At 51.1% G+C, this 24,623-nt stretch overlaps 1 protein-coding gene and 1 long non-coding RNA gene across 2 annotated transcripts in view; one reads left to right on the top strand and one right to left on the bottom strand.

Annotated features, from left to right (window-relative positions):
* Positions 1–723: 723 nt before the first annotated feature.
* LOC128101518 (uncharacterized) lies at positions 724–8,896 on the bottom strand. The gene is made up of 4 exons (XR_008215119.1): positions 8,770–8,896; positions 7,054–7,157; positions 6,556–6,625; positions 724–5,341 (listed from the first exon to the last, which is right to left on the bottom strand). It is a non-coding gene; the product is annotated as an uncharacterized LOC128101518 (long non-coding RNA).
* A 145-nt stretch (positions 8,897–9,041) lies between these two features.
* The window catches only part of Cd82 (CD82 molecule), a 46,721-nt gene continuing 31,139 nt past the window's right edge, over positions 9,042–24,623 (top strand). The window contains exon 1 of the mRNA XM_052724725.1: positions 9,042–9,152. The gene's annotated coding sequence lies outside the window, so the exon portion shown is untranslated. The remainder of the gene's footprint in view (positions 9,153–24,623) is intronic.

The raw sequence follows: 24,623 nt of genomic DNA, 5'->3' as shown, positions 1-24,623 counted from the left end.
ATATCAGTTACAGATAAACTCACAGGGGCTGCAGAGATGGCTCACAGTTAAAAGTTTGTACTGCTCTTGCAGAAGACCTGGGTTCAGTTCCCACCACTTACTTCAATGGCTAACTGTCTAAAACTGCATTTCAAGGTATCGGACCCTCTCTTCTAGCCTCCTTGGGTACCCACACACTTATGGTATTCTCTCTCTCTCTCTCTCTCTCTCTCTCTCTCTCTCTCTCTCTCTCTCTCTCTCACACACACACACACACACACACACACACACACACACACACACACAAATAAAAATCATAAAAACAAATCTTGTGGAGGCATGGTGGCACATGCCTTTAATCCCAGCTCTCTGTCCATGTAGTGAGATCTGTCTCTAAATAAATAATTTTTAAGAGAATAAATAATAGCATTTGGGAGGCAGAAGCAGGTGGATTTCTGGTGAGTTCAAGGCCAGTCTGATCTACATAGTGAGTTCCAGGACAGCCAGAGCTACATACTTGAGAGACCCTGCCTCAAAACAAATAAACAAGAAGAATAAATACACCCACAGCTGCTAAGATGGAGCGTCATGAATGTTTGAAGTACCCGGGCCCCATCATGGAGTTGAGCCTATGCCGGCAAAGGAAAAAGAGCAGTTGTGACAGAAAATTGTGGATGAAGACATTAATGGATTGTAGATGTAACCAACGGTCTTATTAAATAAGAAACACAGAGCCGATTCAGAGAAGAAAGCCAAGAGGTCAGAGCTAAGAGCCTCACCCTTCCTGATTCAGGGATCCTCTTCAGCCAAGAGAGCTCTCCGAAAAGCGAACCTACTTCCTGTGTGTATGTCTTTATAGTCTTTCTGTTCTGCCTTCTCATTGGTTGTAAACCCAAACATGTGACTGCCTCGTCACTGCCTGAATGTACCACCCTCCAGGTCCTTAAAGGCGTGCGCCACTGCCGCCACGCACTTGCTATGGCTCTAATAGCTCTGACCCCCAGACAACTTTATTTATTAACATACAATTAAAATCACATTTCAGTACAAGTAAAATACAACCACATTTCCCCTTTTCTATTTTAATAAAAAGGAAAAAAAAGAAAAAGGTTATAACTAACAAAAGAAAAACTATATACAAAAGTACAATGACTATATACAATATATACAAGTAATAAATGTCTAAACAATGTCTAGTCCATTTGTATTTGACAAATTCAGAGAAAATAATTTTATTATCTATTCTATTTTGTTAAGTCCAAAATGTATCTAATTTGCTTTCTATCTTAATTAATCTTTAACTATAACTAACCTTCAACTATAACTAACTAATCTTTAACTCCCTCAGAGACCCAAGAAGGAAATAATATTAGCTAACAAAAATAAAAACAGAAAGTGCATGCAAGCAACTTCCAAAAAATTTGTGAGTTGACAGAAACAGCCAGCTGCCTGGACAGTCACCTGAGGTTTTTCCGCAATGCTGGGGCATCATCTTTAGCCTATAGGCTTAGCATATCTGACAGACTCATTTGTGAAGTAGGATGTACACAAGGTCAACAGTTCAACCTCACATTGGGTGAGAGCAGTCCATGTACCAGAAACACCTGAATTCCACTAGTGTCATGTCATGATTCAGGATTTTAAATTCTGGAAATTGTTGTTGGTTTTTTAATTCAGCTGTCCATTCTTTTTGGCTGTGTATATATGGCTTCATCTCAGCATCCCGTTCTTCTCCACATCCCTCTATCAAATGCCAGTCTACTATTGAGGGGCGTGAGCTTAGTTACTCTTCAAGAATAACTGTTTCAGCTGCTGTTCCATTGCACATCAGAGGCCATCGGCCCACTGCCTGTTCAGCTGCCTTTGAAGAAAAGGGCACTGTACCTTTTCCGAATTGCGAAGGCCACTTCAGGGATGGTGCCATATTATCCTGGCCTCAGAAGATGCCTTTTGATAAAGCCATAACCACACTTGTTTTGGCAAGAATCAGTAGTCCTTTGTTTCATGTCCTGTCTGTCCATTTTGTCAGCAGTTAATTCGAGGATACTTTGTTGTCCAGTGGCTAACTTTTGCCACAATGAAAGTTAACTCCATATGCAGTTTCTTCAATGCCCATATTTTCTCTGAAGTAGATTGGTACTGCCAGGAGCCGACATGTCTCATAATCATAACAAAAAAGAAAAATTTTCTAAGTTATTAAAACATTTTAAATGCCATATTCTGTAGATCTCTGAAGGGTTTGAAGATAACCTGTCTAAAATATATCTGCTCAATTTTTTTTTTTTTTTTTTTTTTGGTTTTTCGAGACAGGGTTTCTCTGTGTAGCTTTGCGCCTTTTCCTGGAACTCACTTGGTAGCCCAGGCTGGCCTCAAACTCACAGAGATCCGCCTGGCTCTGCCTCCCGAGTGCTGGGATTAAAGGCGTGCGCCACCACTGCCCGGCCTCTGCTCAATTTTTAAAACATATCTAATATGACTACAAGTTCTATTGTAATGTCTAACTACTAACTTTCATTTCTTTATATCCTAATAGTTGGTAATAATAACATTCAAGGATCAGAAAATTGCATTGTTAAATGAACGGTATAAGTACAATTAGAAATATACATATAGCATTTTCTAACAATATCAATTTCAATATATATATAATTTGTATACAATATAAAACAATCCAATCCAATGTAAAATATTTAAAACTAGTAATTGTCTTTTTCTTCTTCTTTCTTTCTCTGTTTTTTTTTTTAAACAAGAACCTTAAATCTAATCTGGTTAGCCTTTGTCCTAACCCTTGACAACAACTTGTAATCAACTGCCCTAAACAATGAAAATTATCCCAGACCCAAAACCCATTAAAAAGACCAAAAAACCATGGACAGCTGAATTAAAAAACCAACAACAATGGATAGTGATCCAGGTGCAGAGATTGTCAACTAATGACATCTTTATGAAATGTAGAGTGTAGCCAAGTTAGTAAATTAGTGGATACACTTAAACTAGTAGTTTTTTTTTTTTTTTAATGCATGGCAGGGGCTGGGAGTGTAGTTCAGTGGTCAAGCGCTTGTCTGGTAGGTTCAGGCCTCTGGGTTCCATCCCCCATTCAGACAGAGAACTGCTGCTGAGATTCTGTAACTGGTTACTTTTAAAACCATGGTTGCCACAGTTACTACCCTAATAATGCTAAAAGCCTCCCACCCCCGGGCCATGGTGGGGTAGTCTCCTGGTCTCCGTGGACTTCCGGAGGTAGCAAGGGGCAGTGGATGCCATCAAGTCTGGCTGATCTTTGTTAAGTGGCTGCCACTAGAATGCACCCAGGCTCTTCTATGGGAACAAGGCCCTTGCCCTGGCTGTGACCCAGTTGGAATGGGTTTAAGAGGTCAGAGCCTTATGGGTCATTGGCCAAGACGATGAAGGCCAGTGTCTCAATGGAACGTACTCCAATGCCACAGACTGGAGATGCTGATGGGACTTGATGGACCCAGACACGGGTAAGGTACAGAGGTGGTGGGACAGAGATATGTGGGGTACTCTGGAGCTGGCTCTCTGGGGCCAGCATCCTTTATTACAATTAGATGTGACTAGTTCCCTGGATTCTGAGGAAGCTCTCTGGTCCAGAGCGGGCCTTTGGTACTGGGTGCTCAAAATCTGGGTCCTGGATGAGGTCCAATTCAAAGCTTTGTGGCGCTCAGTTTCTGCAGCTGAGATGTGCAGAAGCCAGCTGTGAGCTGCCACAGAGTTGGCCACATTAGCCTTTCCCTTTCCTTCATGACCGTGACCTTGGGCAAATGCTTTTCGGTACCTCTGTTCCCACATGTGGGAAGCAGGCATCCTAAGAATGGGCATTGTTGGGGGGGTGGGAAAAATCGGTTCAGGTTCACAATGTCAAGGAAACAGGGCCAGCCAAGGGGCAGGAGGGGCTTCCTCTGTCCAGAGAATTCTGAAAGGAAGATTGTTCTTGCTTTAACTCAATTTAATTTAGATTCCCAGTTCTCGTCAAAGGAAATTCTACCCCACATCGCTGAGGACCCATTTGAAGCCTGCAGCCGCTTCTGCCATGCCAGCGACTAGCCTAGAACCCCACCTTCTCAGAGAGGAGGCTGAGCCATTTCCTCCCTCTGAACAGGGTGGTCCTTTCTGAGCTCCACTGTGGACTGGAAAGGAAGACACACCTTACTTCCAAGGCTGGGTCACAAGACGCCGCATGCACCTTCCTTGTTTCCTAGATTGTTCTGCAGAACATCAGTCTTGCTACGAGGAAGCCACACTGAGGGCCCTGGGGAGGGGAGGACTGTACTACACATTGTGACTGTCCTCTCCCTCCCTCCCTTCTTTCCTTGTCTCCTCTCTTCCCCTTTCCACCTTTCTTGAGGCTGACCTTGAACTCCTGATGTTCCTGCTCCCACCTCCCGAGTACCAAATACCAGGACTACAGAGGTGCACTGTGGTGGTGTGAATAAGAATGGCCTCCAGAGGCTCATAGATTTGAATGCTTGGTCCTCAGGGAGTGGCACTACTTGAGAGGGATTAGGAGGTGTGGCCTTGTTGGAGTAGGTACAGCCTTGTTGGGGGAAGTGTGTCACTGGGGGTCGCTTTGAGGTTTCAAAAGCCCTCTTCCTTCTGTCTGTGGATCCAGATGTAGAACTCTCAGCTACTTCTCCAGCATCATGTCTGCCTGTGCGTCTTCATGCTATGGGCCACGTTGATAATGGACTAACTCTCTGAAACTGTAAGCCAGCCCCAATTAAATGTTTTCCTTTGTAAAAGCAGCCATGGTTGTGGTGTCACCTCACAGCAACAGAACACTGACCGTGACAACACACAAGTGCATTTCTGTCCTACACTGTGAAGCCCTGGGCTAGTGGAAACCCTGTCAACAACATACATCACATCACCAGATGTGGACCTTGCCCTGAAGAACGTGTTTCAAGTCAGACTTCTTTATAAGTCTTCTGGCCTCAGGTATGTTGCTTATAGTAATGCAAAATGGATTAACACAATAACAATGTAGACAGCCTTTCTTCCTCTCCATCTGAGCTGTGCAGAGGTTTTGGAGTCTTTGCTGGAACCAGGCACCCAAAGAACCTGATGCCTACAATGCCTACGCTCTTGCTCATGACTTCAGGTCTTCTGTTCCTTGGCCCCTCTGCCACCTGAGGAACTGTGGAATCTTCTGTGGTCTGGGAACCCCATGACCACATTTCTTTAAAAGTCTAGTCACCATCCCCCACCCTCCAATTGGCCATTTGAGCTCTTCTGCGAAGCCTTCTAGAGTGGCTCTTCTCACCTCCAGAACTACTGGCTTCACCTCTGGAACGGCCTAAGAATTTCATACCAGATGGTGTCTTTCACCAGAAGTTCGGTAAGGCTGGAAGAGAAGGGGGAACAATGCAGAGACATCCATCTATCCCAGCAAATGAGTAGCAGTGTCTGTATCCACCCAGGACTACCCCTTAGGGTTCCAGACACTGTGTATGAGTTCTAGGAGACGGGGACCTAGACACCAGACACGAGGGGCACCCGCGTCCACCGGGTCATCCTGACCGTGCCTCAGTGTGGAAACATTGGGATCTCTGTCCGGCTGGCACACACACAGCCTGCCTCAAGAGTGACCCAACCCTCCTCACTCCTCTGTGCCCAGACAAGTGGCCCTGTCACAGGTGTGCAGCCCCCGGAGACAGTGGCTGTGGAGAGAGTTTGGACAGACGGGCTGGAGCATCCTCATGACTGAATCCTGTCCAGTTTGACACCAGATGGAAATGGGGACAAGAAGAGAAGCAGGTGGGTGGCCCAGATCTGGAGTCAAGCTGACCTCCTCACCCGCTCTTATTTTTTTTTTTTTTTTATCCCTGGTGGGGTATGTGATCTTCTTACTTTTACATGGAGATGCAGAATCCAGGAAGTCTAAAGTCGAGCACGGTCTTGCTGAAGGCTATGAAGGTGATGGTGGAGGCAGGAGGGGGACCCTTTGTTGTATGGTCTGTCAACTGCTCAAGGCCTGAGGAAACACACCTCAACTGCACTCTGAATTTGGGCTTCCTGCGCTAAACGAGGCCTGGACAACAGCACCAGGGCCCCAGATAAGCTAAACTACAGAGAAGATTCAGACCAAAAAAAAAAAAAAAAAAAAAAAAAGAACCAGACTGGAAGAGGTTTAGCCCAACTGAATCACCTGGAAAGGATACTCTCCAACCGGTTGAGCTGCCTACAGGCTGTGCTGTGTGCTCCAGGTTCCCAGCTTTTGTGAGCTGTCCCCCACGCTGGGGTGGGCTTTGGTAACGCAGCTACCTTTGGGTCATTTCTGCTTCACCCCAGTAAAACTCATTGCTTCACTAAGTTGGACTTTGGTGGCATCCACACTTTGGTCTGTTATGGGCTCCCTATCTGGGGTGAGTTGTTGTGTACGTTGCATCCCCTCAGTAAAAGTTTTGTCACCCAACAGCCATCTGTAAGTCACCGTCACAAACATCACAAAGACCAAGGCAGACCCAAGCAGGGTGGGAGGGAGGGAATTCTACGGCCACTTGGCAAAGGCCGGACAGGGTCAAGATTTAGCACCCAGCCCAGGATTCAGCAGCATACCTGTTCTCTCACCGTGGCCCTGCACCAGCAGCATCCACAGGGTCTGGGAACTTGGCGAGATCATGGCATCCTGTGGAATAAATGGTTGTCATCTGGGGAAAGGACAGTCCATGTTCCCTGAGCTATTTTTATTTATTTGTTTACATGGGCTGTGTGTGTGTATGTGTGTGTGTGTGTGTGTGTGTGTGTGTGTGTGTGTGTACATGCCACATATACAAAGACCTCAGAAGCCAGAAGAGGGTTTGGGATTGGTAGGAGCTGGAGTTACATGTTATTGTAACTTTCTCAACTTAGGTACTGGGACCAAACTCTGGTCCTCTGGAAGAGCAGCAAGTGTTCTTAACCCATGAACCATCTCTAACTGGTTTCCTAAATGTAGTGTGTAAACTGTTTGATTAATTCATTACCCATTTTTGGAGACAGCCTGGATGACGTTGAACTCCTGATGTTCCTGCCTTTACCTCCCATGTACTGGGACTTCAGCTTATTCCACCATACCTGCCTTAGTCCATACTCCAGGCTGAACTCTCGGTGAAGAGCATCTCTCCTCATCTCCAAGCCAGGAGCAGTGGCTTGTGTCCTTTAGCATAGCACTCAGGAAGCTGGAGGAGGAGGATCAGAATTTGAGAACAGCCTGGGCTGCATGAGACCCTGTCTCAAAAAAGCAAAAACCAAATTAAAGTTTTATTTCCAATGGCCACCCTCAGAATTGGCATTAATATTTTTGTTATTAATCTTTCTTTTTCTTTCTTTCATTTTTTTTTTCAGACATGGTTTCATGCAGCCCATGTTAGCCTCAAACTTGCTGTGTGGCCAAGGCTGGCCTCAAACTCCTGATCCTTCTGACTCTACCTCTTGAGTGCTGGGATAGATGTGAGCCGCCTTACCTGGCTGTTAGTCCCTTCTTAAAGGCGCATTCTAAGTGCTTTATTTTGCCCTGGGTTACGCGGCTGCCAGGTCTACCTAGGTCCTGTGAGTCTCAACCCACCCTAAGGTGTTCATCTATTTCCAATAGTGGCTCTCAAACTCAAGGCTGACTCAGAATCACCTGGAAACCTTGTGAAAACCAACCATTGCAGTTTCTCACTCTGTTCTGGGATGTCTCAAACCCCAAACATGCCCCTAACAAGTTCCCAGGCAGTGGGAGGGCTTCTGGGGTGAGGACAGAGCCTGGAGAACCACGGGGCATCCAGTGCTCCCTACCCTCTGGGTTCCTGCAAAGCAGCCTCATTCATAACCTCCCCACAGCGGCTTGCCGTGAGATGCCAGTGAGATAATGCGGTGCGGCTGAAAGAGCTTTGTCAGCTCACAGGTTAAGGGCTCTGATCATTAACCTGGTAATCTGCCTGAGGCTGGTCCACAGTCTGGACATGCAGGGTAGGGTGTGCAGACATCTGGAGATCTTTGGCAGCCCACCTTCTAAAGGGAGAAGCCAGCCATGGAGGGCTCAGGCCTTCAGCCCTCTCCTGCCACACCCTCATCTGCCTGCTGTACCAGCAGCTTGCTGGCCTGGGCCACTTCTTCAAGGGCCAGAGTCCAGGCAAGCTAGGACATGCCTAAGTCTGTGACTGGAGACGTGGGAATGGTTCACAAACAACTACGCTGTTGGACTCTAGCCCACGACTTCCCCTTTCTAAAGCTTGGGTTGGGCATCTGTAAAATGGGCACAAGGAAAGTAGCCCAGGAGTAGCAGAACTCAAGGATCATGGCTTTCACAGCTCTTGACTAATCAGCCTGTCTCTGAGCAAGGATTCAAACACTGGTAGCTGTTAGTATTTTCAGAAAGTGCTTGGGTCTGAACCGCCTCCACATGGAGGCCTAGTCTTGGAACGCGAACGCTCCCACGCCATTCCCGGGTTGCACCAGGATACGCCAGTCCTAGAATGCCAGCGTGGGGCCCCCAGGCCTGCAGCCCTGAGCAGGGGTTGCCAGGGGGAACAAAATCAGGGCGGAGCAGAGAACCCCCGGGGAGGGGCGGAGCCTCCCAGTTGGAGGCCCAGGGGTAAGCCCCTAGAGAAAGAGATGGAGGCGGAGAACGAAGGGCTTAGGAGGATCGCCAGCAGCCTAGGAGGGAACTGGGAAGGGTGAGAGAGACCTCAGGGGGAAGGACCGTTAGGCAGGGCTGTTAGAGGCTGGAAGGGCACAGAAAACAAGGCAGAGACTGGGGTCCTAGGCGGGCTTCATCCTCTGGAGAAAGCCCGTCCATGGCCTCACCTCCAGGCTGTAGTGGGCAGGGACGAGCTCTGCTGGGAGCCAGGCTGCAGGGCCGGAGGCGGAGCTGGAGGGTTGGCAAAGGGCAGCTCAGGGGTGTGCCAAGGGGTGTGACCGTTTGATTGGACCAGGAGGCTGTGATAGGCGGAGCCTGGTGCTACCTTCCGCCGGGCTGGGAGCGGAGCATTATAAGGGGCGTGTCGAGGGCGTGGTCTCGGGGGGGGGCGTGGCGTGGCCGGACGAGGCCGTTGAGCTTCTGGACTGACTCCGGGAGGGGGTGGCAGGGGAGAGTGGAAGAACTGAGCCAAGCTGCGCAGTCAGACGCGGGCCGGGGCGCCAGCTGAGGAAGCCGGACTTTCGGCGTGTAGCCAGGACCGAGACAGCAGGTAAGAGGGGCATGGGGGAGGGGGCGGGACAATCGGAAGCAAATTTAGCTTCGCCTGAACTTCTGCAGACTTCAGGGCCCGCTTGGCAACAGGTAACAAGACCCAGAGCGGACTGAGAAAGATCATTCGCCTCCGAGTCCGAACTCCCTAGTTCTGACTGCACCACACAGCAGCCGTGTGGCCCTGGGCCGGTCCCTGCCCCCAGCCCTGAGCTCCTCGGGTTCCAGAAGGAGGAAGTTGATTGAGGTGAGCTCCGTGCTCCCGGAGTGCCCTTTCTCACCAGAACCCCGGAAGGTGAGGGCTAGCAGGTGAAGGCCACCCGCGTAGCTAGACCTCAGCTGCAAAATGCCACCGAGAGAAAAACCACTTGATATGTCACTCTGGGTTATTGAGTCCCAGGAAGGGACCCCAAAGCAAGGCAATTAACATTCTTTCCCTCCTTCCAACTTCTGAGCGCTCCACTGAGCTCAGAAGTGGAAACCTAGCCAGACTTTTCCAGGTGAGCAGGTGGAAGAGGCCCCCCCGGAGGGTTACCGAAGGAGTAACTCTCTTTGGAGGTGAATGCGGAGTAGAAGGCAAAACCCTAGAAAACCTACTTAGAATCTAGCCAAGCCCTGGAGCTCCCGGCTATGCCCAGGATTAGGTATCTGTGCTGAGGGGCTCCAGTCCTAAAGGGGGTGGGGGTCCGGGGTCCTGGGTCCCGGGTCCTGGCTGTGTCAAGGATTTAGGCTTTGAGACTCAGCCGACTTGGATTCCATTCCCCCTTCAAACTTTACTTTCATCTGTGACTTGGGGGACAGTGACCTAACAGTAGCAACAAGAACTAAGTGAAGCCGTGTGTACAATGCCTAACAAGACATTGGGTGCCCAGAAGCCTCCTGTGATGTCAGTGGGCAGGTGATATGTTGCCTTCCTTCTGGGAAATAAACCTGTCTTTGGGGTTTGGTCTGGTTTGGAGGGCTGCTGGGTAGCTGCAGCTGTCCCACCCTTGACCTCACCAGAGTCAGAAACAGACGCCAGTCACCGTCATCTTGTTAATTGTGAGTCAGAAAGTATGTTACCTGGACTAAACAGTGCCTGAGTTCATAACAGTGTTTGGAGTTGATGGGTACTGCACACAAGACAGAGCTGGAGGATGTAGACATGTATCCTCACGTGGACCTGGCATTGCCCTCCTCCTGAGGTGCTGTGAGGCTCCCCCATCCCATTTCCCTCCTGGAGAGGCTCTCTCACGGCCTGGGTCCATTCAGGGGAAGTCTCAGGGGTCTGTGAGGCTCTAGTGGCTGGAGGCTCAGTTTGGGGCAGGACGAGCAGACAATCTGTGTGAGCAGGGATGGGCACAGAAGGATGGAAGGTACTACATGTGAGGCCCTGCATTTTGGGGGGGAGATGAGCCCATGTTGTGGAGTCAGATAGAAAGTGTACTGGAAACCCAGGCTGAAGGCTGAGCCATGTGGAGGAGACTCTGTGTGAGTGTGTGTGTGTGTGTGTGTGTGTGTGTGTGTGTGTGTGTGTGTGTGTGTTGAGTCTGTCAGGAGACTCTGGAGAACCATGGCCGGTAGCAGGGGTAGGAGTGTGACTTGAACAAGACTTTCTGCCTGAACTCCCCAGTCCTCAATTAAGCTCGGGCCTACACACTCCCTGCTCCACGGATGTCAGCATCTCAGTGGCATTAGATGAGAATTTGCTACAGGGAGGAGGGAGCAGCCTTGGTAGAACCATGCCTGGTGTGTATGGGTCCCCTTCACCACCACTCCCATTCTATGACATGACACCGGGCCCTCGCCCTTGGGCTGCTCAGCATCTGGGAAGGGGCTTGAATTAGGGAATGTGACACAAGATGTTCAAAGCAAGGATGGGAGGGGCCTTTGGGACCTTAGGGACTGGAAAGTTAGGACAGAAGGCGTCTTGGACAGAGGAAGATCTCAAAGGCAAGGTGAGCCTGTTGAGCGAGCTCTTGTAAATGGTTGAGTTGAGTTTCTAGCTCAGTGGTTCTCAACCTTAATGCTTCGACCCTTTAATACAGCTCCTCATGTTGTGGTGACTACCCCCCCAACCATAAAATTATTTTCATTGCCACTTCATAACTGTAATTTTGTTACTGTTATGAATCATAATGTAAATGTCTTGTGTTTTCTGTGGTCTCATTTGACCCCCACAAATGAAACACTGGTTGAGAAACACTGGGCTGGCTACAACTGAGCTTTCAGGGTATGCAAAGCACGGGTAGTAGGTAGGATGAACTCCAGAAAGGCTTTAAATGCTAATAAGAAAAGCTTAGGCTTGGATCATAGAAAGTGAGACAAACCATTGAAGGGTTTAGAGTGCACGGAGGGTGGGGGATGGTACAAGGTTTGACACTGTGTGCGCTAGATACGCAGGGGCAAAGGACCAACAAGTCTAGGGGACTTTTGGTTGAAGGAGAGCACAGGCTAGAAAAGACAGCCAGCCAAGAGTGATACGGGGGAGATCCAGCTGTGCCTGCCCTTGGGGCCCCGTCGGGGCTCATGAAGGTGATTGCACTAAGTGGGTGATAGTCACAGGGAGGATGAATGCTGTTGAGTGATAGGGTGGTAGCCCCAGAAAGCCCTGTGTTCACCCATGAAGAAGTGAAGTCTGGGCTGAGTTGGGAGCCTGCGCCCCTAGCAGTGGGCATCTGTTCAGGATGGGTGGGAAAAGTACCCAGGCTTCCCTGTTCAGCCCAGGGAAGGCAGGATGGAGAGATCAGCTGTCTGGGCCCAAGTTTCCCACAAGGAATGGCTTTTGGTTCCCTGGGGCTAAAGTTTACATGCAGGGGCATCCCCTTATTTTAGAAGAGGAAGTTCCCAATGGTTGGCAACTCCCTCCACCTTGGGGACCTAACTCTTTCACTTGAGGACCAAACAAGGTCTGATCCTCATTGGAGGGAGGGGCTGTCCCAAGACACTGGCACCTAACCCAGCAGCCCAGGCCCTGAACACTGCTTTGGGTTTAAAATGTCTGGAGCCTGCAGGCTCTCCTGCCTTGAGACCTTGGCCTTGGCCGCTGCTCTAAACCATTCTGCCCACTTCCTCTGCCCTGTGGAAAGCTGGGTTGGAGCCATGATACAATCAGTAGCATCAAACAGCCAGAATTTGGCTCTGCAAGAGGCAGCTGGTGGGAAGGGTGGGTAGAACCCAGGCTGCTTGGCCTGGACCCTTCTGTGGGGCAGGATGGAGTTGGGGGAGGTGACCTGTTTAATCTCAGCAGGAAAGGGCCAGCCTGGGTCTGAGAAGCCTGAAGGGGAAGCCCAGAGGTAAACAGGGCCCAGTGGTCCAGATGTGTTCTTCCCTCCCCTCAGCTGCTGATGCTGTCCTGCTGGGAGGAGTCCTCCCTGAAGGCAGTGCCCTGCAGGGTCCAGCTGGGGTCTGTCCAGTTGACTTACTCCTGACTCACTCCTGGGAATCCCCCTGCACCACAGTGGGCTTCCTGTCAGCAGCTGACACACACGGGCCAAGCACGCCGAAGCAGCTGAGAGGAGCAGAGGTAACGAGGCTAGCTCTCATGTCTGTCCAGCGTGAACGTAGCTAAGTCCTTCCTGGTCATCCCTTCCAGGCCCTGCCACCGGCCAGCCATTACTTGGTTTTCAGGCGGCACACACATGCACACCCCAGCCTCACTACAGTGGGCTGAGCAATGCCCTCAGCTGTTCTGTTCCCTCCATTCTGCCTGACAGGGCTCGAGCACGTAGCATGCCGTGTGGCCCGGCATTGCACTCGGGAGCTCCATTTCCCAGCTCTGTAACTGTATCTGAGCCTCAGTTTCTGAACCAGGGAAATGATGATAGTAGTGGTTATGGCTTCGTGGGATGGGGTGAGGACACCATAAACACTTGCATGGGAAACAGCATTTTATCCCTGGCACAGGGCAGGTGCTGAGCTGCTGAGAGCTGTGGTTAGGGTCTGCATGTGGCTGGTTCGTTCCAGCTCCACCAGACACGTTTCTCAGTGTGCCTTCCTCCTTGGCCTTCTGTTCCTCTCCAGTATGCATAACGGGGTGCCCCAAGACACTAGTCATTTCTAAGTGTCGGGTGCTCCTAGGCTTTTCTGCCTGGATTTCCTATGACTTAACTTCCCTTTGGTCCTGCTGGTTTGTGACATACAGAGGCCTTCCGGGCAGGGACTACCCTGTCCATTTATGTATCTTGGCCCACAGTAGACACTCAGAAAATGACAGCTAGCTGAATAAAGGGTTGTCTTGGGGGGGGGGGGGCCTTCAGTAGGGCTCAGCTCCATGTGAGATCCTTGGTGACTCCTTTGAGATGTCACACCTTCAGGAAGTAGGGCCTACAACCTGCACCAGGAAGGAGGGTGGGCTGCCTGGGCTTCCATGGTTTCAGACAGGGCTTCCGCTTCCCTATGAAGCCTGGCCTTTACTCTACAGAGAGGGGAACAGCCAACTTCCTCAGTCCTAGCCTAGTGAGGGACCTCTGTAGCCCTTAGTGAACCTTTACTCAGCCAAAGGCACCTTCCTGGCAGCAGCTGGCAGCAGACAGAGCTACTGCATGTGGGGCTCAGGCTGGGGATGGGAGAGGTGCCCTCCAGGATGCCCAGGCCAGGCATCATCCACAGACCACCTGGCCAGTTTGGGAAGTGCTACCCCACTGCGACTTCTTGGCCTGTGCTGCAGCATCTGTGCCTTTTGGGGCCCAATCCAACTCTCCTTGATGAGCTAGGAGCCCCACATGTAGTAACTCAGCATTCTGGGCCTGTGCTCTCAGGGCTGATGAGACGCTGGACAGAGTGCTGGAGGTTGGACATTAGGGCCTGGGTTCAGATCCTGGCTGTGCCATGGAACTCTTGAGGAACTCCCTGGGGCAGGGAGTGGGCCTCTGCCTGATTTCCTTACTTCAGGCAGCATATGTTCTAAAGGCTTCCTGGGCCCCTGGGGGAGTGCAGGAACCCTAGGCAGGGTCAGAGACTCTGGAATCAAACTTCCAAGATGTCTGCCACCGCTGCTGCTCACCATCTGAGAGTGACCTTGGGCAAGCGTCTGTATCCCCTAGTACCAGTGTCGGTACCCGTGAAGGGGACAGCCACAGGTTGTCCACAGAGCGTTCATTATTTTCCCATTGCTATGACAGAATTCTGGATAAACAGCAACTTAAAGCGGCGGCGGCGTGGGGTGGGGTGTATTTTGGCTCTCAGTTTGAAGGGATACAGTCTGCTATGGTGGGCACACTATGAGGGGAGGGGCTTAAGCTGCTGGTCACATTGTATCTGCAGTCAGAAAGCAGAGTGTTCAGCGAGCCTTCTCCATTTCATGCAGTCTGAAGCCCCAGGCTATGGATTGCTGCTTCCTACTCTAGGTGCATCTTCCCACCTCAATCAACCTAATCTAGATAATCCCTCCCAGGCATGCCCAGAGGCTGGTCTCCTAGGTGATCTTGAGTCTGTCACCTTGGCAGCTAGGATTAGCCATCCCACAGGTAGGGGCTTCATATCTGCCCAGCCAGTGAGCTGTGGACCTGGGGCGTTTGGGGGAAAACTGTCATGTGGGCAGGCTTTGGTGGAGCTGTCATTAATTCCAAATGATACAGTGTGACAACCAGAGAGGGCTTCAGGTATACTGGATGTACTCAGGTTATCCAGACATTACACTGTTGTTCATAAGGGGCTCTGAGCATCCCCAGATTTGGTGTCCTTTACAGGCACCAAGGGACAGCTGTGCTCACTTCATGCTGTTTGACAGTGACCTAGGAGCTAATGTTTGTGAAAGATTTTGGACAGTGCTGGGCTACTGGGTGCTGTCTCCGTACATCCTGCTTCTGGCCACTGTTGTTGACAGGAAGCAGGCTTAAGTCCCTGGGAGACTGGAGCCTTGAATCTAAAGACCAGGCAGTTGGGTTCATACTCCAGCTTGTCCTGAAGATGTGTTGTGAAACCTCAGACAAGTTCCAGCCCTTCCCAGACTGCGGAGCTGTAACTGTCATCCTGCAGCTGCTCTGTGAGGCTTCTGTCATCCAGGCACATGTGCGGCCACTGTGGGCAGAGCAGGGCCTTTCCCAGGGAGAGGGCATCTGGGTGAGCCAGCCCAGGAGGAAGGTGGGGAGGGTCAGCTCTCATTGGCTGCCAGGAGGCTCTTCGGGCACAGAAGGGTAGCAGCTGCTCCCCATGACTCCTCACCAAGGCCCCAGAGCAGTTAAACACCTCTTTCAATATGCACAGTGGGATGAGGGGTGCCTCAGCCGGCAAGGGCCCTTACTTCCAAGCTGGAGGGTATGAGTTCAAGCCCCAGGAACCATATGGCAGAAGGAGAGAACCAACTCCTAAAAGTTGTCCTTTGACCTCCATATGTGTGCCTACACACACACACACACACACACACACACACACACACACACACACACACACTGAATGAATAAATAAATATAACAACAACAAAAAGAAGAATAGGGACTAGAGAACTGTCTCAGCAGTTAAGAGAACTCTACTGCTCTTGCCGAGGACCTGGGTTCAGTTCCCAGCACCCACATGGTGGCTCTCACCTGTCTTAACTCCAGTTCCAAGGGGATTTGACTTCCTCTTCTGGCCTCCGTGGGTACCATACACACACAGTGCATTTATATACACATAGACAAAACACTCATACACATAATAAATAACTAAATAAATACTCCAAGTAAATATATATGCACATTACCATATCCAAATATGCAGATTTGAGATAATTTATTGCCTTTTAAAGTTTCCTTATTTTCTAAACCTTATGCCAGAAACCCAACTTATTTTGATATTCAATTTTAAAAAAAAATGAACACACACAACAAAGTTACAAAAGACACATATTTGAAGAGAAATAGATTTTGTAAACTTGAGGTCACATTGAGTTTTTTGGTTGTTAATCAATCCTGTGTTTTCAGAGGAGGGGTGGAGTGTTGATTTGAAGAACATATCAGCTTGTCAAGGCCCAGGCAACTCCCAGGGAGTGCCTGGGCCACAGCCTGCTTGGGCAACCAACACCAGATATGGGTGAGAACATCACAGGTAGCATAGGTGTGACCCACCTGAGAGCTAGGTGCTATTCACAGAGCTTGTCACCAGCAGCTTATGAGGACAGCTTAATTGCCTCTCTGAGCCTCAACATGCTGTGAAATGGGGATGGGGCTAATGAAACTTATACCAGGGCACTGAATGAGGGCTAGGTGAGCTTACCATATGTGAAAGGCTAAGATAGGACATGGCTTTAGATCTGGGCATAGGGCTTGCATACTGTCTATTCTGGAACCGGTGGAGTCACTTGTTTGGATACAGGTGGCACTTGGCAGGAGCCTGCCTCGCTGCAGAAGCAGGTGGCAAGAGCAGACAACACCAAGATGGCAGCTGTCTGCAAACAACCTGGCTCTGTGCCGGGGGAGCCTGGCCTAGCCAGCCCAGTGTGTCTCCTAGAGGAGCCCATCAGATAAGCTACCCTTGGATCTGGGGCAGGGACTGAAGAAGGGCGGGGGTGGGGGCAAGGCTAGCAGTGTATATTCAATAGAGGTCCCTCCACGGTGAAACAAGTGTAGAGAGGAGTGTGTGTTCCCACGTTCCCACGTACGCGCGCGCGCGCGCGCGCGCACACACACACACACACACACACACACACACACACACACATACAAAGCACTTCCAGTGTGTAGTAAGCACTCAGTACATGTTCACCACCTGTGGCTAGTCACAACAGTTAGCAGTTGCACATCTATAGAGAGAAAATCATCTCCCACTCTGTCTGAGGAGATGGATTATTAGTGTGCCACTGCAGGGGAATGGACAGGGCATCACTATTTATAGAGGGCATAGAAACTCGGTGGACGCATTTGAAGAGGATTGATGTCTTTGAAGTTATATAATGAGTGAGTGGGTGTCTAGGCTTCGAGTCATGCTCTGTCATGTAGACCGTCCACCTCTCTGACCTCTGGTCTGTGTATGTGTGTGTGTGTGTGTGTGTGTGTGTGTGTGTGTGTGTGTGTGTGCGTGCGAGCGCACAGTGTCCAGGACAAGGAGGATGTGTGTTCTACTCTAGTCTGTCCAGAAGATCCCCAGGCAGCAGGCCTTTCTTTTCCTGGAGACAGTTTAGGGTGGTGCTTTGTCCTCAAGCTTTGTGTATGTTGTAAGCAGAGAACTTTGGAGAGCTCCATGCACCTTAATGGGATTCTTCCAGACACTGGGACTCCAGGCTTAGCCAGACTTATTGATTGATGATTGATTGATTGATTGATTGATTGATTGACTGACTGACTGACTGGTTGGTTGATTGATTGAGACAGGGTCTCTCTTCATAGCCCTGGCTGTCCTGGAACTCACTATGTAGATCAGGCTGGCCTCAAATTCACTGAGATCCACTTGCCTCTGCCTCCCAAGTGCTGGGATTAAAGGCGTGGGCCACCAGGCTCAGCCTGCCTGTGGCACTTTCTCACCCTTGGCATGCAGGGAGGGTAGATGAGGGAATATTTAGTGGCAGGAAGAGCCCACCCTCGTAAAGCAAGGAGCTGGTAAGTGTGATGGCATGGCAGATGAGAGCCCAGCCAGACAGCCCTGAGCTTGGGGGAGGGAACTTGCTGCCTGAAGAGCCAAGGATCGGCCGGGGACTCGGGCCTTTATGGTTTCTTACTTTGGTTGAATAAGCCCAGCCTGGAGTTGGGTGTTGCTGGTATAGAGTTGAGGGGACCCAAATAACATTAAAACGGAGCAGGGGTAATTGCATAGACTTAAAAAACAAAGCAAAACAACCTTGTGGGCTGAGGAGATGGCTCAGTGGGTAACCTGTCAGTGTGAGGACTCCAAGAACCCATCTAAAAGCCAAGCAAGGGTGCCTGTAACCTCAGCACTTGGAGACAGAGACAGGGAATCCCTGGGGAAAGTTGTCTGGTTAGACTAGCTGGAATTGGGGAGCTCCAGGTTCAGTGAGAAGCCATCTCAGTAAATAAAGTGGAGAGGAATCACAGGAAGACACCAGACTTCAACTTCAGGCTTCCACACGTGTGCCCATATACAAGGGAACACACATACACACAGGCACAGCATACACACATATATGTCCCAAAACAACAGTGACCAAAGAATCTTTGTTTCCATATGAACCAAATGGAAAAAAATGAAAAACTTTCTAATTATTGAAGAGAGATTGTGTGGAAAAAATTACAGTATACAGAACCATATACTTAAAGGAAATAATTACTCAGAGATAACCATGGTGAACAATTTGGTGTTTGGGCTTTTAAAAACAAACCATAAAAGAAGTGTTCACACCCCCAGATTGGGGTTGTGCCATCAGAGTGGCTTCCTGTGAGCCTGAGCCTGGGTTTACCATGGCCTAGGGAGGAGTTTGCCACATGACCCCACAGCCCAACTCCCAGCTCCAGGAAGAGGAGGTGTGTTCCCTCTGTTAAGCAACCGCCTGCCCATTTGAATATTTCATGATGACCCATGCGGCTGAAATGGTCACCTTGTCTTTACTGTATTTTGTGCTCAGGCCTTCTGACCTCCAGAGTGAGTAGTAAATTCCTCAAGGTACCTTTTGGGTTAGGTGGTCTCTGGGTTCAAGATCACAGGAAGGGCAGTGTATACGTGGGAGTTTATTGTGTTTGGAAGAGGCAGGAAACAGTAAGAGGCAGCCAGGTCTCTCTTTGGTGTGACTTTGGACCCTCCTCCCTTGGAACCTGTGGTATCATTAACTGGTCATGGGATCACTTTACTATTTAATGGCCTGTCCCTGCAGTGACTCCTTCTTCCTAGTAGGCTTCTGGAAACCAGGGCTCCAGGAGACGAGCCCCTGATAGGACATCTCAGGAGTGGGAGGTGGGCCATGACAGGTGCTGTGGCTCTCACTGGTGTGCATGCCAGTCATTAGAAAGCTTGGGAAAGCTTTGTCCAACTAGGGTGGGACATGGCCTGTGAATGTGCATTTCATTTTTTATTACTTCTATCTATCTATCTTTCTTGCTTTCTATCTATCTATCTATCTATCTATCTATCTATCTATCTATCTATCTTAGTATGTGTATGAGGGTTGGTGGAGGGGGTTGTGGGGGACACATCATGGGAATCTGTTCTCTTCTTCCACCACATGGAACCTGGGAAAATTGAACTTATGTTTTCAGGCCTGGCCTCAAGGGCCTTCCCCCACTGAACCTTCTTGCTGGGCCCAGAATGTGCATTTCTGTCTTTTCTTTTTCCCTTTCCACGCTGAGGACTGAACCCAGGGGCTTACACATGCTAGGCAATTGCTCTACCACCTGGCAAACACGTTTCTAACACACCATCCATCCCAGGATGTCCTGCAGGGCAGCCCTTAGTGAAGGCAGCCTAGCGGAATGGATGTGCGTGGAGGTGGGGCTTGTGTCCTGTTAATAGAGGCTCACCCAGGGAGGCTTGGTGACTGTCCTCCCTTCCCTTCTCCATACGGATGCTGTGTGAATGGGGAAGTTTACACGTAGGAGAACCCCCATTTTACTGAAAGGAGAACTGAGGCTCTGGCACATGCCCCCTCTCTCCTCAGCCCCAGAGAACCCAAGGCTCTGCACTGACCGGTGGGCCTGGGTGTGAGTGTGCAAGACTCTTGAAAGCTGGCTTCCAGCAGACTTTGACTCTGTTGTGCCCCTCACCCTTACCTGCCTTGGCTTTTTCCTGTGGGGAGGGTAGCTTCCATACCTTCCATACCTTCTCTAGCACTATGCCTACCCGGGGAGAGTCCCCAGGGAGCTGAGTCTCCATGCCGTTCCTAAGGCAGGGCCTTGTTCTGCTTCCCCACTGAATCCTCAGTAACGTGATCTAAGTCCACGTCTCCTGTTCCCCAGCCAGTATGTGCTCCCGGAAGCCAGAAACTTTCCCTCAGCCTGGACTCTGCCTGTCACGTGCAACAGAGGGAGGCTGCTTTGTGGCTTCTCTGAGCGTCTCGTGCGAGCCAGGCCTGCCTGGGGCTGTTCGCAGAGAATTCTTGTACCAGGTCAGCCTCCCAAAGTAGAGGTCATCAGTGCCCATTTCTCAGAAAGAAATTGAGGGATGAGATTGGAAGTGCCTGCTCAGGTTGCCAACCGAAAGGGGCAGGGCTGGGCATTCCAATCCCACACTCCTTCCTGGGGCACCCACTCCCCTTTTCTCATAATGATACCTTGTACTTTATAGCTGTTGGCCATGGACAGTTTCTCACACACACTCTCAGGCCCTCCAGTGCCTGAGAATCAGGCAGGGAGAGGGATGTTACTTAGACTGTTCTCACAGTGACAGGGTGCTGAGCAAGCTGCCCAGATCCCACAGCACAGGAGAACGTGGCTGTCAGTCTCATGGTATCACCACACTGCCTTCTGAAGGGAGAACTCTGACCCCTCTCTCCTCAGCCCCAGAGAACCCAGTACTCCACATTGAGCTGGTGGGCCCTGGTGTGAGGGGCCCAAGACCCCATGAAGGACCAGATCCGGAGCCCATGTGGAGGAAAGGTGATGGTCCGGACTGTCTCCAGCCCTGGAATGTAAAAGCCCAGAGAGGTGTGGAGGTGGGAGTGGGATCCTAGGCACACTCTGCCCCTGGCTTTTTTCCTAGAACCCATATGTCCTCAGAACAGTATTTTGCAGACTTTCACACATCAGGATGTAGGGTCTACTGCTCTGCCTGAATGCCTGCCATCTCTTGTCCTCCTTCTAGGCCACCATCCTCCCTGGAGGAAAACTTGGTCCTCTGACCAAGAAACTGGTCCAGCTGGTTCCTGTTCCTCCTCCCTAGGGCCCTGAAGCCTGAGGAAAGTCCACAGGCTTGGGGCCTGGTATTGCTATGATATCCCAGCCAGGCATGGGGGCATAAACTTGTAATCTCAAGCTCTGTGTAGCTGGTGACATGACTAGCCTGGCTAGCGTGGTTAGCCTGGGTGGCCTCCCTAACTAGGCCTGAGCACAGGGTTAGAGCAGATGTGGGACCAGGCCCTTGCAGAGACCTGGGGCTCAGGGTGTTTGGGCCTGTGTGTTTCAGGGACTATCAGCTTCAGACCTTGGTCCTCAGGTCTTGAAGACCTGGAGTTATCGCTTGTCTTTTAAGGAAAAGGATGCTTTTCCCTCGGGTGACTTGCAGGCATTCAGGGAAAAACACTAACCACCCCCTGGGTTGTCCCGGCTCTCTGGAAATGCCAGTAACTCCCCACCCTACATCTACTAGTTATTCATGCTAGTCATCAGTATACTGGTCCCTTAGCTGCCTAGACTTCCTACTGCCTACAGCAGGAGTGAGCATGGCCACCCTTAAAGGGCCCTTCCCCAGGCCCACAGCCAGGACCCACCACCTTCACCCCACCACCCTCAGGATCTGCATCCCAGAGGGTTGGCCTACTATCTGCCAAGAGAGGGAAGGGAGGTGGCGGTCCTGTGAGGAGAGAAGAGTGTTAAGTATTGAGTGTAAGGGTGGAGGGCCATGATTCCCATCGGCTTTAAGGGGCTGTGATAGCGGGTGTCACACATTGGCATACTGAGATTTGGGACCACAAGTAGTGAAGTGAAGAACTGGTCCAGCTGGTTTCTGTCCTTTTTTCATCCCTGGAGCCCTGATGGCGAGGAGAAGAGTCCATGGGCTCTTGGGGACGTGGTGTGGCTGTGACTTTTCTGCTGCCGACTGACACTGAGTTCCTTCTCCCAGACCACATGGTGGCACAGGCTTCTAATCCCAGCACCTAGAAGGCTGAGGCGTGAGGATTGGCGCAAGTCTGGGGCTAGCCTGTGCTATATAACAAGACTCTGTCTTAATTTTCCCTACCCCCAGTAACATTCCTACACCCTGTTTGTCTCCCCTTACTTTGGGTATGGGACGTGGCTAGGCTCCAAGCTCCTCTGTACCCCATCTGGCAATAAAGACTAGCCCAGGGGACGGCTCAGGAGGCTGGAGGGGGTATGGCCTGGACTGAGAACAAGCTGGTGGAGGTGGGTAGCTGCTGGTAGCTCATGGGGGAGAGAGAGGAGAAGCAGAGCCAGAGGGACACGGTGTCCTTAGGAGCCCCAAGGGAGCACAGGGCCCTGGTTACAAGACATGGTGTGAGTGGACTCATCAGCATCTGGAGTTGCTAGGGGCCTGGGGGGTCTGACTCCTGGTGGGCCAGGAGGGCCTGAGGTTTGCGTACTTTCTCTCTGAGCACATTCCCCAAGCATACCTCTAGGAACCAGAGAGTACATGAGGTCTGAAAGAGGAGGCTCCTGTCACCTGGATATCTGTCTGTCTTCTAACGCCTTATTCTCCCTCCCTCTTCCTCTCCCATTCTCCCCTCCTCACACTTCTCTGCCTCTTTCACCCCTCACATTTTTCATTCCCCATCATGACTCCCCACGATCCTCTGTACTTCTCTGAGCAGAGCGTCTGTGTCCCAGCCATCCTGGCTAATCCTACAGCCACCCTTGAGAAGTCTCCTGGCCGTGGCTCCTCAGCAGCCACACAGACCCCAAGAGCCCCCGGGGTCCTGGTGGAAATGTACAGAACGCACTGGCCTCCTCTGTGGATGTTTCCCTGCTTTGACGGCTGAGCGCTTGTGCTGCTTCAATGGTCACGGCCCGCTGGGGAGGAAGAGGGTGACACAACCCTCAGCCAGGCCTCCTGAGGGTGCAGCCCCGGTGCCCGCTGTGGAACCACCCCCTCCTTAGAGCCTGGTGCCCACCCTGCAGAGGGCTGATGAGGCTAACATCTGAGCTATATACTCAGTGAGGTGGCTGTCGCCCCCGGGTGTTCATGGGCTCTGTGGTTGCTGGAGAAGTGGTCCCAGAGACAAGGAGGCAGGAAGGCTCCGAGGACCTGTAGGCAGAGGCACGGGAGCCACAGAGGGGGAGACAGGAGAGAGGGCTTGTCGTCCCCTCTCCTCCCAGCCTGGCCAGTGCTTAGAGCTAGATGTCAGTAAGATGCTCTCTGAGTTGTACATCTGCCTTCGCCTTGGCTTTCTGTGTTCGCCCCAGGAGTGTGGGTTCCTCTGTGTGTGATGCTGTCTCACCCTGGTGTCCCCACCAAACATGCAAATACCTCTTAAACCTGCAACCAGGGGAAGCAGGAAGTCTGGCCATTTTCAGGGGTGGAAGCAGAGGTTCAGGAAAGTAAGTCTCAGGGGCTGGGGATGTGGTTCAGTTGGTAGCGTTTGCATAGTGTGCACAGAGTCTTGGGACAGTTCCTAGCCCCATATATGCCAGGTGTGGTAGCACATGCCTGAAACCCCAGCGCTCAGGCAGTGAAGGCAGGAGGATAAGAAGTTCAAGGTCATCCCTGACTGCAGAGTGAGTTTGAAGACAGGGCTCAGATCATGAGGACCTGTCTAAGAGAGAGACAGAAAGGGGGGAGGGGAGACACGCACACACACACACACATGCACGCGCACACATGCACGCGCGCGCGCGCGCGCGCACACACACACACACAGAGAGAGAGAGAGAGAGAGAGAGAGAGAGAGAGAGAGAGAGAGAGAGAGAGAGAGAGAAAGTAGCACTTGGGAAGGGGCAGAAGGAGCAGAGTGTGAGCCTGTCTGAACACTTGTGGAGATGGCAGGAGGGCTCTGGGAGGGCTGCCTGCAGGAAGCAGCCTTGCAGCCATACCCCTCCTGTCCCGAGCTCAGCCTGGGGAGGTTACAGTGGAGCTGCCAGAGCCTGCTGCCTGCTGCCATGTGGGATCCCTGATTACAGTCCCCTCCCTGTCCCTAATCACCCACTCGGGGCCCACACCCAGGCTCTGTTTTAGGAACCCTGGCCCTGGCCCAGAGTTTGCCCATCATATGGGTGGGTGAGCAAGTCTCTTCCCCAGACCTCACAGGGTCCACTGTAGGTTGTCTGCTGCTGGTTAGGTCTGGTGTCTGTACTATAAAACTGCCTGAGTAAAAGCAAGATAACCTTGGTTAGGTTCTGTCAGTTCCTTATCGTACAAAACTGTTTCTGCTGGCCATGAAACACGGTGGTTAGCACAGGGGGGGATCTGGATCAGATCTTGGGGTAACAGTCTGCCAACTGTGTCACGGGTGTGAAGAGTAGGAGACAGGAGGTTTCTCCATCAAGGATAACTGCAGTCACTTAGTACTGTGACTTGTGGTCACTTGTGGTTACTTAGTACTGTGGACTGTTCCCACAACCCAGCTGTCCCTCAGAGGCAGTAGGACAGCTGGGTCTTTGTCACAGAGTGTTACTTGGTGCTTCATTGTCTTGTGAGCTCCTGTGTTGTGTGTCCAGATTGAGGCTAGCCCATGGTGGAATCTTGATGAACTGCAGTGGCTCAGGATGGAAATCACTTGGGGTCCCCAAGTGGCCTTTGGATCCCTGAGCCCTTTACCTCTGAGCCTTACACTGGGGTTTCAGCAGGCCCCATGGGTCAGCTCTGTCCAGCTGGCTGGGACAGGGCAGGCAGGGGCTGTGAAGTGTTGTGCCACTGACCTTGAAGATACTGGACACCACTCCCATCTGCTCAGACTCTAGGGCCTCAGGGGCCAGTTACCCATGTCATCCCCGACTTCAGGGATGGTCCCTTCTTATAAAAT

This window comes from Peromyscus californicus, unplaced genomic scaffold (assembly GCF_007827085.1).
Source record: "Peromyscus californicus insignis strain IS unplaced genomic scaffold, ASM782708v3 Scaffold_7__1_contigs__length_154581171, whole genome shotgun sequence".
NCBI classification, from domain to species: Eukaryota; Metazoa; Chordata; class Mammalia; order Rodentia; family Cricetidae; genus Peromyscus; species Peromyscus californicus.
The sequence above is the reverse complement of the archived record's forward strand: the minus strand, read 5'-3'. Positions and strand labels throughout refer to the sequence as shown.